Consider the following 18,793-nt stretch of genomic DNA (forward strand, 5'->3'; position numbering starts at 1 on the left):
AGTGTCTTCCATATAGGCCCAACACATCCCCATGTAGGTTGTGCTGGCATAGGTCCAGTTGTTGGAAAAGAGAGTGGGAGCAAATTGAGTAAGGTATATTTTGAGTTATTAAGGAGAAGTTTCTGCATTGTCTTCTACCACAAGGCTAGTGACAGATCTTAAGAGGCAGATAAGGTATTCTACAAGTCTAGACATTTTGGAAGAGAATACATATTTTAAAATTCTGGCCAGGTGTGGTGGCTCACATCTGTAATCCCAGCACTTAGGGAGGCTAAATGGGGTGGATCACTTGATCCTAGAAGTTCAAACGCAACCTGGACAACATTATGAAACCCTGTGTCTATTGAAAAAAGAGGGTAAATAAAGATGCTGATTCAAGTGTTTCAGTAGCACTCCAGAGTTTACATAGTGCATAGAACTCAAAGGACTGAACAGCAGGTTATGTATATGGTTAAGGTTTATTATACATGTGTGCATGTGTGTGTGTATATATATCTATATTTAAATGTGGGTATATGCATTTATGCTTGTATATACATATACACATTCATATACACATATGTAAATATAGGCATATATATGTGTGTATATACATATATGAGCATGTATGCTTATATGAGATATATATGCTTACATGTATATACACACATATGTATGTATATAATAGCAGTAGAAAAAAGAGCAATGTATAGTAAACAATTTAACCTTATAGGAAATGGTTAGATATGGTTTTTGCCTTCTGTTTCTGGGAAAGTAATCACGAAGTATCAGGATTCATACAAATGTTTTTCTTTCCCTGCATTCGCTAAATTATTCCAGATAATCTAAAAGTGTGATCTATGGTAGAGACTGGCTACAACAGATACCATTTAGAGTAGGGGCTGACTATGCCCCAAAAAACAACATTGTGATGAGGTGGGTGGTCATTGAGGCTTGGATGAGATTTTTTGGTTGTCAATACTTTATATATTTTCACACATTCATTGCAGTACAGTAACACTGACTCCGTAGAAAGAGGAGAATAACTCTCTGTGTGCATTGTGCTATGCAACCTGCCATAGTAACCAAAACTCAGTACCTTAGCAGTGAAACCAGGTACATACTATCAACAATAATGTTTGTGTAATGCAACACTGACAACCTGGAACGGCTTAATCCATTTCTACATGTTTAAAAAGCAAAACGATCAATCATTAACACAAATAGCCTTCAAAGGCTACGTTCCCAGGGTGTTGGCTAGGTGTCAATCATGCCTCTGCCCGCCCAGGCATTCTTGGAAAACCAGAGGACCAAGCAAACAAACCTGAAGTGTTAACTTTTTCCTTCACAGATGCATAAATTAATGAGTCTAGAATGAGAAGAAATGTATTCACTTACTCTCTTAATTAAAGTATTTATTCTTTTAAACATCTGTATTAAGTTGCTGGGGTTATGCATAAAAAGTACCACAGACTGGGCCCTTAAACAACTGAAATTTATTACTCTCAGTTGTGGAAGTTAGAAGTCAAAGATCAAAGTGCTGGAAGGGATGGTTTTCTCTGAAGATCATTAGGGAATGAACTATTGTAGGCTTCTGCTTGGTTTGCAGATGACCACCTTCTTGCTACTTCTTCACATGCACCTTTGTGCACCCGTGATCCTGGTGTCTCTCTGTGTGTACGTCTGATTTCCTGTTCTTTTAAAAATACCACAAATTGGATTAGAGCCCACTTACCACAAAACACACATTTTCTGAGGGCTGTGAAGCAAAACAGCATCACAAAAACATTCTTTACATTATTTCCTAAGTTGCAATTTGATTGTTAAACATCTTTTTTTATTTTTTTTTATTATACTTTGAGTTCTAGGGTACATGTGCACAACGTGCAGGTTTGTTACATATGTATACTTGTACCACGTTGGTGTGCTGCACCCATCAACTCGTCAGCACCCATCAACTCGTCATTTACATCAGGGATAACTCCCAATGCAATCCCTCCCCCTCTCCCCTCCCCACAATAGGCCCCAGTGTGTGATGTTCCCCTTCCCGAGTCCAAGTGATCTCATTGTTCAGTTCCCACCTATGAGTGAGAACATGTGGTGTTTAGTTTTCTGTTCTTGCGATAGTTTGCTGAGAATGATGGTTTCCAGCTGCATCCATGTCCCTACAAAGAACACAAACTCATCCTTTTTTATGGCTGCATAGTATTGCATGGTGTATATGTGCCACATTTTCTTAATCCAGTCTGTCACTGATGGACATTTGGGTTGATTCCAAGTCTTTGCTATTGTGAATAATGCCATAATAAACATAACGTGTGCATGTGTCTTTATAGCAGCATGACTTATAATCCTTTGGGTATATACCGAGTAATGGGATGGCTGGGTCATATGGTATTTCTAGTTCTAGATGTTAAACATCTTTAGAAGTAAATGAGTGAATATATAAGAAATGAAAATAATATTAATTTTAGAACAAAGTGAATTTATTACTAGAATAAACAGCATAATGAATAATGCCCCAAGCTCTTATCAATTTTCAATAAAAAAGTTTGGATTAGAAGAGTAATTCAGAGAGTGAAATCTTCTTAGAAAAACAGAACAATGTACACTGGGAAATGAGAACACTTTTTAACAGTAGGATCTTTTATGCATAAGGTGGGAGGATATTTGCTACTCAGTAGTTTGATGGAGGACTGTAACTTGCAGGAGGATATTGATGGTCAGAATACAGAAGCTCAGGCTGATAATTTTAGTTTTTATTATAAAAATTAGAGAGTCTTATAAGTACATTTTAGAAAAAAAAAGTAACGGTGTTACAACAAATGTAACAAATGTTAAAATTGAATAATAAACAAAAACCTGAGTGCACAAACATTTATTCCCATGAATCAGACGGTTATTTGAGACAAATCTGATCTAGGCAGTGCTTAGTTACCCTAGACTCAAAGTTAGAGGTTGGCTTTATATTTGGTCTATAAATCATCCTCTTTGGACTAGCTAGGTAGTATACTTGTATAGTGACTGTACAAATGTAAGAGGTCAGGTGGAAATAAGTGATGAATCTTCGGCCTTATCTCACAGTTGGCACATTATAACTGTCATTCACATTCACTGGCCAAGTTTGGACCAAATCTGAAGTTAAAACTCTTGATAAGCAAGAGTGTTCAAAATATATGAACTACATATAAAATAGAGCCCATGGTTTTGAAATAGTGGAGACAAGTTAGTAAGCAGTATGTGATAAATGAAAAGATGGTATGAAGGCAGTGAAATAAACTAAGTTTGAGAAAACTGAAAACACAAAATAAATTGGTGTAAATTAAATTTATCAGTAATAATGTTAATGTCCCAAATAAAGATAAATATTGTTGTAGTGAACAAAAGAGACTATGTACTGTTTATACAATATTTATCTAAAAAATAAGGATAATGAATATTTAAAAATTAAAAAAACCACCAGACAAGCCAAAAAGTAGTGAAACTAGGTAATACTAGATATAGTAGATTTTATTTCCCTGAAACATTATTAGTACAAAGAGGTCTGTTTCATAATGGTAAACTTTCAACTCGTTAAAAAGACTTAGTATTTTTAAAATTATAAGAAATTAATAACATACCTGAAAACATAAATAACAAATATTTATTGAAACAGAAGAGATCGATAGATGCACAAATATAATAGGAGATTTTAACACATATACATATCTAGCTCACAAATTAAAACAGGTAGTAAAATTGCAGTATCAATATAAAATATGATAAACACTTCAGCTTACAACATAGAAGATTAAAATGTAGAAAATACATTTTTGTGGCACATATCGAACATCTACAAAATTAACCATATGATGTTCCATAAAGCTCAGCACATTTTGAAGGACTGAAATCCTGTAGCATATGTCATAGCATCATAAAGTAATAAATTATAAACCAATACTAAAGGATTCTTAAAAATTTCAAATACTTATAAAAATTAATATGTACACATAGGAATAATATATAGAAAAAAGATAAAAACCGTAATGAAAATTAGAAACTGTTTTAAACTAAGTATAATAAAAACACTGCACATAAAAATCCTGTAGGACACATTAAAGCACTATTTAAAAAGAATAATTTGAGTTAACGTGTATATATTTAAAAGGAAAAATAAATAAAACTCAGTGACATAAGCATCAATTTCAGAAAATTAGGGACCAGACATGTTACATAAACCTAAAGAAGGTAGAAGAAAGGAAATAAAATTGATTAGATTAAGAAGTAATGAGACAGAACAAGCATATAAGAACATGGATAAAGTCAAATGTTATTTGATCGAAAATCTTAATAAAAGAAATAAACCTTGGGAAAGACTAACCAAGAAAAAATGTAGGGGTGGGAGGAGAACAGAAAGGACAAATAACCAATATTGGAGATGAAATAATGATATTCTTATAGATGTCTTGAAATATGTAATTAGAAAAAGGTTTTACATCAATAAATTTGAACATTCAAATGAAATACATAAATTACTAAAAACTGTAAATTACCTCAATTATGTCACTCTCAGGAAAATATGAAATACCTGAAAAATCCTGTAAGCAATAAAGCAATTGATTCAGTAATTGATGTATATTGGATAGATATATTGGATATCAATTACTGAATCAATTGCTTTATTGCTTATAGGATGCTTGTCCCCTGCAAATCTCTTGTTGAAACACCGTCCCCAGTGCAGGAGGTGGGGCCTGGTGGGAGCTGTTTGGACCATAGGGGTGGATCGCTCATGAAGGGCTTGGTGCTGTCCTCCTGATAGTGCATAAGTTCTTTCGAGATCTGGTTGCTTAGATGTGTGTGACACCTCCCCTCTTGCTCTCTTGCCCCCTCTCTCATCATGTGATACGCCAGCTTTCCTTTTCACTTTCTACCATGATTATAAGCTTCCTGAGACCTTCACTAGAAGCCGAACAAATGTTAGTGTCATGCTTGTGCAGTCTGCAGAACCATAAGCCAATTACACCTCTTTTCCTTAAAAATTACTCAGCATCAGCTATTTTTTATAGCAATGCAAAAAAAAAAAAGCCCTGTACAATAATCAAATTCAAAAATAAATAAAAATCCTTCTTTACATTTTCTTCCAATCTTGTACTTTTCCTGCTTTCATATACTTTGAATTATACATTTATTTACTTGATAAACTTAATATTAATTTACATAATTTTACGCATGTATATAACATAATATCTCAATTCATTGATGGAAATTATTGGTCATCATCTTATTTTTGTTGTTTTGGGCCATTTTTTACATAAGAAAATACTCAAATCCATTAGTACTAATTATAAAAACAAAAATTAAGACTCCCACACACAGAACACTTTTAAAAGATTTTGAAAACATGAAACATTAGAGTCGATTTGAATCAATAAGAAATTTTACTCACTGAAAGTTGAAGTTATATTGGAAAGATTATTTTAAAAAATAAATTTGATAATGCCTATTGTCATTTAAGGTAACCAAACTTTGCAACCTAAACATTCAGCGACTTAGCGAATCTCACAATCATGTTGACAGAAAGTGCACAAAAATTAAAAATAAATTTAATTTGTTGTCATTTAAACATCTAGTACAGAGAATGGAAATTTGTTACAATTGCCCAATAATTTGTATAGCAATCGTGTCCAGTGGGAAGGAAAAGAGAAAAATATCTGAGTTTATACTAGTTAAAAGAGTAAAAAAAGATAAGCAAGCTGGTTGCTAATAATTTTCTTCTGATTTTCTTTACTATTTTAGCAATTTTATTTTCATTTATGTTACAAGCTTGAATTCATAATTTGGAAAATTTTGTTTTTAAAATCATTTTAGTTTTTCAACATATAAGGTTATTATAAACTCTCTGATCATTTAGCTTCAGGCAATTAGAAGCATTTAATAATTAGATAAATGTGAATAAGTGCAGTCAATCCTTATGATTGATGGAATACATATTTACAATTTAACTTACTAAAATGTATTTGTGACTCCAAAAGTCAATACTCATAGCATATTCATGGTCATCATGAACATATGCAGAACAGTGAGAAATTTGAACCAACTGACGTGCACATTTTCAGCTGAGTTCACACAAGGTGACACTCCGCCTTCTTCTTTTAGTTCCCATACTTTAAATATGTCAGTTTTGCAGTCTAATACCATGTTTTCCATATTTTCCCATTTTTCTCTTGGTGTTGTCACTAATTAAAATAGTACCCAAGCATAGTACTGGGGCAGTCTAATGTTTCTAGGCACAAGAAAGCTATGATGTTTCCTATAGAGAAAATCGGTGTGTTGGTAAGATAACTTCAGGTATGAGTTATAATGGTGTTGGCCATGACTTCAGTATTAATTAATTAACTGATGAGATATATTAAATATGGTGTATTTAAACAGAAACACATATAAAACAAGGTTAAATATTGAGCAGTAGAAGAATATTTGACCAAAGGTCCTTAGGAACTTAACTCTGTATTTTTTCTTGGAGTAATGGTTGTATTCACAAATTAAATGTTCACAGTCACTTTATGGAACATAACCGTCATGAATGACAAGAATATATTGTGGTTCTTTATTTTTTACAATCATTTGGTGATCTTTACAATATATATTAATATATTATTTACATATTATATATAGTATATAGTTATAAATTCAATAATTTGATGAAAATACCACAAATATTTAGAAACAGTATTACTTTAAAATATCACTGCACTTACATAATGTGTAGAGTTCTATAAACATGTTTTATTCCTATTTATGTTATAAAAATACAAGTCTCTTGCTAATAACACAAAAATCTAAGTTCAGTGAGAATACGTGAGAAAAATCGAAAGTAAGATAGCAACTATGTAGAGCAGATCAGTGTAGGAGAATTTGACAAAAGATATGGTGTTCTGTATATATTTAAAGACGCCTTGGGAGCCCACATAGTTCCTGTGTGGTGGGAAGGTGTTCTTAGTGTGGGCAGCAATAAAAGTAAAGCCTCCTGTCCCTAATGGGATGAGGAAACAACAGGAGCTGTTATACATAGATTAGAGAAAAAAAAATGTGCACAATTATGAGGAAAATCATACCCTAAAAGTGTGAAAGATGGGAAAATTTTTCAAAGGAATCAAACATAAAAATATTCATATTTAACAGATAAGAAATCTCCCATCAAGAGGGCTCTCCGTGAAAAATAAAATATTTTGGAAAGAATAGCAAGATAAATTATCTAGTATTTCCACTCTATTATAATAACATTGGGCTATTCTTATTAGACTGTTAAGTAAGAATAGTAAAAGAGTAAATGTGTACTTGTTTAGTAAAACCTGAGAAAGACAAAAGAATGTGAAGACTTTACATGTATAATAGAAAGTAATGAGTATAGAGTTTCTATCATATGCATTTATAAGATGTTTTCTATCTAAAACTTATAGCTCAAAACACTTGTGGTTAACAAAAACTATAAAAGGTATCGCAGTAGCTCATACAAGTAATTATAAAGTTTATATCCATGTTAGGTATTTGGATGGTGTATTAGGGTTCTCTAGATGGATAGAACTAATATATATATACACACACACACACAAATATATATATAATAGGATATATATATGTGTGCGTGTGTGTATATATATATATATATATACATACACGCACACATATATACACACACACACGTACATATACATATACACACGAAGGGGAGTTTATTGGGAGTATTGACTCACACGATCACAAGGTGAAGTTCCCACAATAGGCTGTCTTGCAAGCTGAGGAGCCAGAAAGCCAGTCTGAGTCACCAAAACTCTAAAATAGGGAAACTGACAGTGCAGCCTTCAGTCTGTGGCCCAAGGCCCAAAGCCCAAAAGACCCTGCACATCATGACTGTAAGTCTAAGAGTCCAAAAGCTGAAGAACTTGGAGTGTGATGTTTGAGGGCAGGAAGCATGCAGCGTGGAAGACAGACAGAGGCCAGAAGACTTAGCTAGTCCAGTCTCTCCACGTTCTTCTGCCTGCTTGTATTCTGGCCATGCTGACGAATGATTAGATGGTGCCCACCCAGATTGAGGGTGGGTCTGCCTCTCCCAGTCCACTGACTCAAATATTAATCTCCTTTGACAACACTCCCACAGATACTCGGGAACAACACTTTGCATCCTTCAATGCAATCAAGTTGACACGCAACATTAGCCATCACAGATGAGAAGATATTATACCCTAGAGACACTGAAGCATTAGTCTTCCCTACTATCTCCTTGTTGGTGGTTTAGGAACTCCAAGTAAGAAGTTGACAGAAAAAAAGTGTTCCAGTATCACTGACATCACTGTATCTTCTGACCAACACCGTGTAACACCACTTAAAGGTTGGCAAAATAGTGATAATTTTAATGAATACATACATATGAGAAAAACAAACATGATAATAAAAAGTTAAAATATGTACTAAATTTGAAAAAATAATCTTATCTACCATGGAGCTTCAAAAACACACAGGAATTAAAAATATTTTATAAATACAAACACAGTGCTTATCATCTTACGTACATAAGTAAGAAATAAACCAAAACCATGAATATATATGGAAGTATAAGAAATATGAATGAGCCAAAAAAATTGGTCAATATATAGGTAATTTTAAATAACAATTTACTATGAAATATATGTAAAATGACTAATTTGAGAAGATGTAAAAGTGTCGGTAGCTGAGAATAAAAGGTAAAATATTGTCACTATTGCATTAAGAAAGAAAAAATATTGATTAAATTGCAAGTAAAGATGTTAAACTTTCATGTCTTTAAAGAACTACTCAAAATATAATGTATGTATTCCAACAGTGAAAGAAAAATAGGGTAAAAGAAAATAAAGCTTTCTAGTTATAATAATACAAGCTAAAATTTTGCCAAAATATTGGTAGTATAAAACATTTAGTAACATGCCACATAATACAATAGCCTTCAAAAACAAAGGGTTAAACTTACCTATAAGATAGAAATTCACAGATTAAATTAAAAGAAAACTAATATGACCTATATGCTATTTACATGTTACTGAAACATGACCAAAAAATGAAAAGTAAAGGGATGAAACAAGATTAATTAAAAGTATGCTAGTGTAATAAGGTCATTATCAGCAAAGATGTCTTGAAGGGAAAATGTGTTATATGGTAAGAAATAAATCATTTCAAAGATAAAAGGAACAGTTTATTTAAAAAAAAAACTCTTTTCAAGTATAGATCTTACAAATATCTGCAGGCTTTGATATAAAAGTAAGTATATATGTATATTAAGTGTGTGTGTGTGTATATATATATATGTATATGAAGATAAATGTTTGTACATATCATGGCAGACAGGTTTTTAAGGTGGTCCTGTTACTCTTGGTTTGCATGTGCTCATGTGATTCCTTCTCTTTGAGTATGGAGGGGACTGTGACTTGCCTCTAACCAATAGAAAAAGGCAAAGATGATAGAATATACATTATTAAGTGTAGGTGATTATCTTATTACTATCACTTTTAATATGATTGTAGCACCTGTTTTCTTAGAGTATTTCCTTCTATGGATAGCTGTGAAAAAGTAAGCTGACATGTTGGGTGACACCATATGGGAAAAAAAATCTTTGCTGGCTTCCAGGCGCTGAAAGAAATGAGTTAAGGATGGCCCCTATTAAATAGCTAGCAATAAACTTCAGTCCTCAATTGTATATCTAGAAGGAACTGAACTCTGCCAACAACCACAAGTGAGGAATCATGTTCTTCTTCGGTCAAGCCCTCAGATGCAAACCAAGCCCTGACCAATACCTTGACTGAAGCTTTGTGAGTCCCTAAAAGGTGGGGCCAGCTAAGCAGTTCCTGCATTATGACTCTTGGAAACTGTGAGACACACACATACACACAAAAATTAAGTTGTCTTCAGCCACTAATCGTGCAGTAATATTGTTACAGAACGATGGAGAGGTCTCAATTTTAGAAGTATCACATTACCCGGCTTCAAATTACCCTACAAGCATATAGTAACCAAACAGCATGGTACTGGTATTAAAATAGTCACATAGATCGATGGAACAGAATAGAGAATCCAGAAACGAAGCCATGTATTTACAGCTAACAGATTTTTACAAATTGACAAAAATATAAACTGGGTAAAGCACATCGTTTTCAAAAAATCGTGGCAGGAAAATTGGATTGTCGTACACAGTAGAATTAAACTGGACCCCTATCTCTCACCATATTTAAAAAAAAATCAACCCAAGATGGATTAAAGACTTAAAATGTAAGACCTAAAACTGTAAAATACTAAAAGAAAAACTTTTCTGGACATTGCTTTCGGTAAAGAATTCATTACTAAGACCTTAAATGCATAGACAATAAAAACAAAAATAGACAAATGAGAATTAACTAAACTTAAAAGCTTTGTCAAAGCTAATAATAATAATAATCAACAGAGTGAACAGACAACCTGCAGAATGAGGAAATATTGGCAAACTATATATTCAACAGGGTACTAACATACAGAATTTGCAAGGAACTCAACTCAGCAACAACAAAAAACAAATAATCCCATTGAAAACTTGGCAAAAGACATGAATAGACATTTTCAAAAGAAGCCATTAAAGTGACCAACAAAGTTGAGAAAACATCATCATCAATAATCACCAGAGAAATGCAAATTAAAACAATAATGATATAAACTTACACCAATCAACTGACTATAATTAAAAAGAAAAAACAGATGTTGGTAGGGATGTAAATTAGTACAATGTCTATGGAAGACAGTATAGAGATTTCTCAAAAACCTACCATTTGATCCAGAAATCCTATTACTGGATATCGAACCCAAAGGCTATATATATATATATATATATATATACACACACACACATTTTTTATATATATATATATACACACACACACACACAGCACTTTTACAGCACTATTCTCACTAGCAAAAACTTGGAATCGACCTAAGTGTCTACTAGTTAAATAAAATGTGGTGAATATACCTAATAAAATACTATACAGTAATAAAAATAATGAAATAATGCATTTTGAGACAAGATGGATGGAACTAGAGGCCATTATCTTAAGTGGAATAACTCAGATACAGGAATACAAATAGAGCACGTTCTCATTTATAAGTGGTGGCTAAATAATGTGTACACATGGATGTAAGTGTGGAATGATAGAGGATGGAGACTTGGAAAGGCAGGAAGATGGAAGGGGGTGGGTGAAGAGAAATAACTTAGTGAGTAAAATGTACATTATTTCAGTGATGGATACACTACAATCCCTGACTTCACCACTACACAATTTATTCGTGTAATAAAATTACACTTTTATCCCATACATTTGTATAAATAAAATGTTGAAGAGGAATGAAAAGCTTTCACCAAAATAAAAGGACACAATTGAACTTGATGTTGAGATCCCCCCACTTTGGAACATTTTGCTCTTCCAGTTTGTGACTCAACAGTCAAAGATAGGGGTTGTGGACTAGCTGAGGGGGTTGAGGTTGATCATAGCTAATAAAGAGAGACTGAATTGATAAAGAAGTTGATATGGAGTGTGGGAAATTTCACAGGACATCTCCTGTTCCTGCCAGGGTTTATATTTGAAGTCAACGAAAAACTACAACAGTCCAAATCAGAGAGAAATGCTAATGATCCAGGAATTATGGTTTGATCACCACCGTAGGTAAGAATCCAGGATCAGCTGAGGTGCTTGCTGAGGACAATGAAGGATGGAAGGGGTAGTGAAATAAAGTAGTTACATAAACACCAGGTAAAACCACATATTCTTAGTAAGATTATGATAAGTATGAGTATTTCTCCCTTATTTTGTGGGAAATAAAAAAGATTGCATAACTTACATATGGTACAGACTTTAGAACAAAAATTATCAAAATACATTTGAGAAAAGAGGAAATAAATATATTTTAGTGCTAAATTCAGTTCCTAAAAGTAGAACATATGATTAGACCTGAAACTAAGTATCATCTGTATAATTTTAATATATATTCTCTCAAAAAACTCTGCCTCATAAGAAATTAAAATATCACTAGACTATTATACAAAAATTTAAAGAAAAAACAATCTCTGTCCTCAGCAAAGGCTTTCCAAAACTTGAAACAATCAGAGAAATCTGTCATCTTATTCCTAAAACTAAATATCCTTGATACCACAAAAGAAGATTGATAAGAGTATCAAATAAGTACAGTCCAATCGTATTTATGAGCATAAACATACAATGAAAAATTAACAAAACAAATCTATGTATTTAAAAACAACAAAGATGATAATATTATGTCATCACCAAACAAGATATATTCTAGAAATGCAAGAATAGATGTTATTTTCCAACACATAGTAAACTTAAAATAGAAATGTTGTATGAGAATATAATAGATTGAGAAAAAGTATTTGCAACCTTTCAAGATGCTCTTGATAACACTCTTAACAAAATAGGAATACTAGGCAAATTACAATGTGATGAAAGATGTTTATGAAAACATAGAAAATGCCTTTTTTATTGAATTGTGATATCTGGTAAAAAACAAGAATGAGTACTATTCTGCTTATTTTCTACATTAAATTGGGAGTTCAAAGCACTATATTAAGATAACAAAAATAAATTAAAAACTATTATTACAAAACAAAATGATATATAGATAGGAAAATAACTACTCAAGTGTTATATTGCTTGCTTATGGAGATACACATATATACACAGACACATGATAAAAAGTTTAAAAAAAGTTATTTGGAAAGGATGAATAGCAACTTGAGTATAGTGGTTATTACTGAAATTATAGTATGGAAAATGGAATGTGTAATAGTATTTGATATGATTTGGCTCTGTATCCCCACTCAAATATCATCTCAAATTGTAATTCACATGTGTCAAGGAAGGGTCCTGGTGGGAGGCGACTGGATCGTGTGGGTGGATTTCCCCCATGCTGTTTTCATGATAGTGAGTGAGTTCTCACAAGATCTGATGGTTTAAAACTACGGCACTTCCCCCCACCCCTCTCTCTCCTGTTGTCCTGTAAGATGTGCCTTGTTTCCCCTTTGCCTTCTGCAGTGATTGTAAGTTTCCTGAGGCCTACCCAGTTATGTGGACCTGTGAGTCAATTAAAACTTTTTCCTTCATAAATTACCCAGCTTCAGGTAATTCTTTATTGCAGGATGAAAATGGACTAATACATCATCAAAGGTTTTTGGTATATTTGGTGGTTTGTTTGTTTTTGGTGAGACAGAGCTTCTCTATGTTGCCTAGGCTGGCCTTGAATTCCTGGCCTCAAATGATTCTCCTGTCTCAGCCTCCCAAAGTGCTAGGGTATCATGCATGAGCAACCATGCCTGGCCTCAAAAGATTTTTTTAATGATGCTTGTAATATTTTAACTCTGAAACTACTAAGGTCAATATAAACATTTGTTCAATATGGTTGGTTGTTATATGGATGTTGTATTTTCCCAAATTAAAAAATAGAATGAGAAATGAGTCTGTACATGTTTGTGTGTATTTACATTTATATATTATATGTGTGTGTGTAAATTTATACATATATAGAGAGGGGAGAGAAAGAGAGTGAGAAAGATAGAGAGGCAAACAATTAAAAAAATTGAGAAAACTGAGTTTACAATTTGTTCAGGATTTAACTAATAAAATACATATTTCACTCACTAAATGATTGATATTGTTCTTTGTGTACAGAATTTCAACTTCGTGAAATAGAAATTGTGATTTAAATGTAAGCTATTTGAAATGGATGTTTCTAATAAGTTTTCCTGAAAATCATTGCCTTTGTTTTTTAGAGATTTATTGCACAGAAAGAGTGAATAGCCACTTTGTAAGACATCTGGGGAACTATTCTTATCTGATGGTTTTTCAAAACATAAAGACTATCCTGGAAATGGTCCTAAGAAATACAGTTCATAGATTTTTATTTAATGTGTCAATGAAAGTGAAAAAGGAACCTGAAGAACCCTATTTAGTGTTACTGCACAGTGACAAAGAGATTATAAGCAATTGTTCCCCAGAAGGTTTTATTCTTTCCTTTAGGCCTAAGCAAATATCTTAGATTGATTTGGTTCATACCAAAAAATAAATAAAAATAAAAATGAATGATGAATGTAGAAACTAAACAGATTTTTGTTTCTGCAATATATTTTTGTATACTTTTTACAGTTTCAAGTTCATATACACTCATATACCACATAAAAATGTTTTGTCAATGAAGGACTGCAAATACAACAGTGGTCCAATCAGACTAAAATGACACTGGAATTCTCACCTATTGATATTTTGGCCATCATAACATTAAAACACCACACATTACTCATGCTTTTGTGGTGAGGCTGGTGTAAACAAGCCTAGTATTTTGCCAGCCATATATTAAGTAAAAGTATGGCACATACAGTTATGTACAGTACATAATCGTTGATAAGGATAACAAATGACTATGTTGCCAATTTATGTATTTACTATACTACACTTTATCATTATTGTATATTCTTCTTATTACTTTTTTTAAGTTAACTGTAATACAGCCTCAGACAGGTCTCTCAGGAGGTATTCCAAAAGGAGACATTGCTATTATAAGACGTTGCCAGCACTATGCCTGTTATTGCCACTGAAGACCTTCAAGTGGGACAAGGCGTGGAGTTGGATGAAAATGATATTGGTGATCTTGGCCTTATGTAGGTCAAGGCTAATGCGTATATTTGTTTCTTGGTTTTTATTTGTAAAGGTTTTTAAAGTAAAAATAAATAAATAGAACAATTTAAAAATTAAATACATAAAATAAAAATATTTTTGGTATAGCAATACAGTGTGTTTGTGCTTTAAGCTATGTGTTATTACAAAACCCAAAAAGTTAAAAAAAATTGTCTATAAAGTAAAAAATTCTAGTAAGTAGGGTTAATTTATTATTGGAGAAAGAAAAATATTTGTTTGTAAATTTCATGTAGCCTAAGTGTACAGTGTTTATAAAGTCTATAGCAGTGTGCAGTTATATCCTCAGCCTTCACATTTACTCATCACTCACTCACTGACTCAGAGCAATTTCCAGTCCAGCAAGCTTAATTCATGGTAAGTGCCCTATACAGATGTACCATCTTTTATCTTTTATATCACATTTTATTATACCTTCTCTATATTTAGATATGTTAGATACGCAGATACCATTGTGATCACATTGTCTACACTATCCAGTACAGTAACATGCTGTACAGGTATCTAGCCTAGGAGCAATGGGCTATACCGTATAACCTAGGTATGTAGTAGGCTGTACAATCTAGGTTTGCGTAACTGTACTCCAAGATGTCTGCACAACAACAAAATCACCTAATGATGCACTTCTCAGAATGTATTTCTTCTTTTAGAAACACAATACTGTACCTAATTTTTAAATCAATGTAATAAAAATTGATGTGAAACATACAGTTCTTTGGAAAAATGGGAAAGAGATTTAAGAGAAGTTTTCTCTTGCCATTTTGAATCAATTGAAAAATTTGGGTTTATTTTCACCAGTTTATCAACTTTCTTAATTAAAGAATATATCATTCACCAAATTAATTCTGTTGGAGCCATTTCTAACTAAATATCTCATGTATTCCTTAGTAATTCATCTGTCCTAAAATTTTAAATTATTAGAGACATTCTTTTAAAGTTTGATTTTGCCTCTATTAGATTTTTAAACCATTTGCTTTTTTACATTTCAAAGTATTTAAATATTTATTTCCATTGAAATATTTGCTACATATTTTATATGCTGCATATTGTCTTTAAAATTATAAACTAATTTTTCTAATATGTTTCAGAAGTTATATTACACCTTACATTTGATGTTTCTGCCTTTAACTTTCATACTTAATATTTTGTGTCAAACTCAAAACTTAATAATAACTCACTTATCTGTATGAAGTTTTAGTTTTATAAAAGTATCGTAGATATACTGAACCTTGGATAATATATTTATCAGTTACTATGGCATGGTCAATAAAAGTCTATATGTCAAAAATCCATATGCCAAATAAAAATCTATATGTACAAATCTATATGCCACTCTTCATTTAGAGTGGCTTTCCTCCACTCTAAATAGAACTTCAATATTTTATCAATAACGTGTTTGTACCCTAGAAAGAGAGGAATAGACATAAATATTTACAATAATATCAGCTTCATAAATATTACATATTAAATGATGTTGCTGCACATATGAATAGTAGGATATTTTATTTCTGTGAAGTGTTCTGTTGTATGAATATTATAAAATGTGGCTTTTCTCTTTTGGTGGACATTTAAATTCCTTCTAATTTGGGCTGTTTTAAATAAAACTTTTCAGAACATGGTTGAACAAGCCATTATATAAATATAGACACTCATTATTCTTATAAAAACCTGAAAGCAGAATTGCCAGGTCATAGGAAGACTATACAGATGACCGTAACAAACATTACCAAATAGTTTTCCAATTTAATTTTTCAGTTTTATAATTACAACAATAATGAATAAATTGCACTTACTGCACATTCTCAGTAACATGTTTTAACCTTATTAGCTTCAGTCTTTTTGGTAGAGGTGTATGTATAAGCAATTGTGTTTTTAATTTAAAATGAATAATAATGCCGAGCAAATTTTCCTATGCTTATTGGCAAATTAGATCTATTTGAAGTCCTGCCTAAATGCGAAATGAAATTTGTGTCTCTTTTCTTACAAAATCACAAAGTTATACTATTACAATTATGAGTCTTTTTCAAGTATGTGGAATGTTTACATATTTTTCCAATTTGTAGCTTCACACATCACTTGCTTAATGTGTTTTTATTTTTTAATGTTAATTTTTATTTACCCTCTTTACCATTTTTAAATGCACAGTTCAGTGTTAATAAATGAACTTATATCCTTTTTTCCCCTTATGCCCCCTTCATCCCGCCAAGCTACTCCATCATCATGAATTCTTTTTTTAAGCTTCCCCACATGAGTGAGAACATGAGACATTTGTTTTTCTGTTCTTGGCTTATAACACTTAACACAATGGCTTCCAATTCCATCCATATTGCTGTAATGACAGAAGTTTATTCTATTTTATGGCTCAATAATATTTAATTTTGTGTATACCCACTTCTTATATCAATCCATCTATTGATAAGCATTTGATTCCACATTTTGACTATTGTAAATAGTACTGCAATAAATATAGGAGTACAGATAACTCCTTGATATGTTGATTTTCTTTTTTTTAAACATGTACCCAGCAATGGAATTGTGCCATTATATGGTAGTCACATTTTTAATTTTTTGCGGAATCTCCATCTAATATCCATGGTGATTTTGCAAATTAACATCCCTACCAATGATTTCTAATAGATTTTTGTCTCAACATCCTCACCAACAACTGTTATTTTTTGTCTTTTTAATAATAGTCATTTTAACTGGGGTGAGATGATGTCACATTGCGGTTTTAATTTGCATTTATCTGATGATTGGTGATGTGGAGCATTTTTTAATAGACCTGTTGGCCGTGTGTCTGCCTTGTTTGGAGAAATATCTATGTAGACTTTTTGCCCATTTAAATCGTATTACTGTGTTTTTGCTATTGAGTTGTTGAAACTCCTTGTATATTCTTGCTATTTACCCCTTGTCAGATGGATACTTTGTAAATGTTTTCTCCCATTGTGTGAGTTGTCTCTTCACTTTGTTGACTTTCATACTTAATATTTTGTGTCAAACTCGGCTTAATAATAAGTCATTTATCTTTATAAATGTTTAGTTTGATGTGCAGAAGCTATTTAGCTTAATAAAATGTGCTTAATATTAGCTATTAAGCTTGATATAATACAAACTATCCAGGGTTGCTTTGATGGCGTGTGCTTTTGAGATCTTACACACACACACACACACACACACACACACACACCCAAAAAAAACAACAAAAAAAAAACCATGCAGATCAATACCCTGGAACATTTTCTTCTAGGAGCTTCATAGTTTCAGTCATATATCTAACTATTTAATCTATTTTGTTTTGATTTTTGTGTATTGCGAGAGATCAGAGTTAAGTTTTATTCTTCCACTTTTAGTTATACAGTTTACCAAGCACTATTTATTGAAAAGACTTTCTTTGCTCCATCGTATACCGTTGGTGACTTTGTCAAAGATGAGTAGGATATAAATGTGTGGATTTATATTTGAGATCTTGACGTGTGGTGGCACATGCCTGTGGTCCCAGCTACTTGGAAAGTTGAGATAGGAAGGTCATTGGAGTCCAGGAGTTCAAGGCTGCCATGAGCTACAATCATGCTACTGTACTCCAGTCAGGGTAACAGAGCAAGAGCCAGTCTCTTAAACAAACAAACAACCCACACAGAAGCACACAGTATATCTGGGTTCTCTATTCTGTTCCATTGGTTTATGTGTCTCTTTTTAAGTCATTAGCATGCTATTTTAGCTACTACAGCTTTGTAGTAAATTTTGAAGTCTGGTATTATGCCTCTAGTTTTGTTCGTTTTGTACAGGATGGCTTTGGCTATTTAGGGTCTTTTGTGATTCCATGCAGATTTAACATTTTTTTTTCTATTTCTAGGAAGGATGTCACTGGTGTTTTGATAATGATTACATTGAATCTATTAACTGCTTTTGATATTTTTGTCATTTAAAAAATATTAATTCTTCCAATCCATGAGCATACAATATCTTTGATTTTTTTATGTCTTAATTATTTCATCAGAGTCCTATAGTGGTCCTTGTATAGATCTTTCACTTCTTTGGTCAGACTGAAGCTTAGGTATTATATTTTTTGTAACTATTGT

The sequence above is a fragment of the Macaca fascicularis genome, chromosome 2, assembly GCF_037993035.2.
Source record: "Macaca fascicularis isolate 582-1 chromosome 2, T2T-MFA8v1.1".
NCBI lineage: Eukaryota > Metazoa > Chordata > Mammalia > Primates > Cercopithecidae > Macaca > Macaca fascicularis.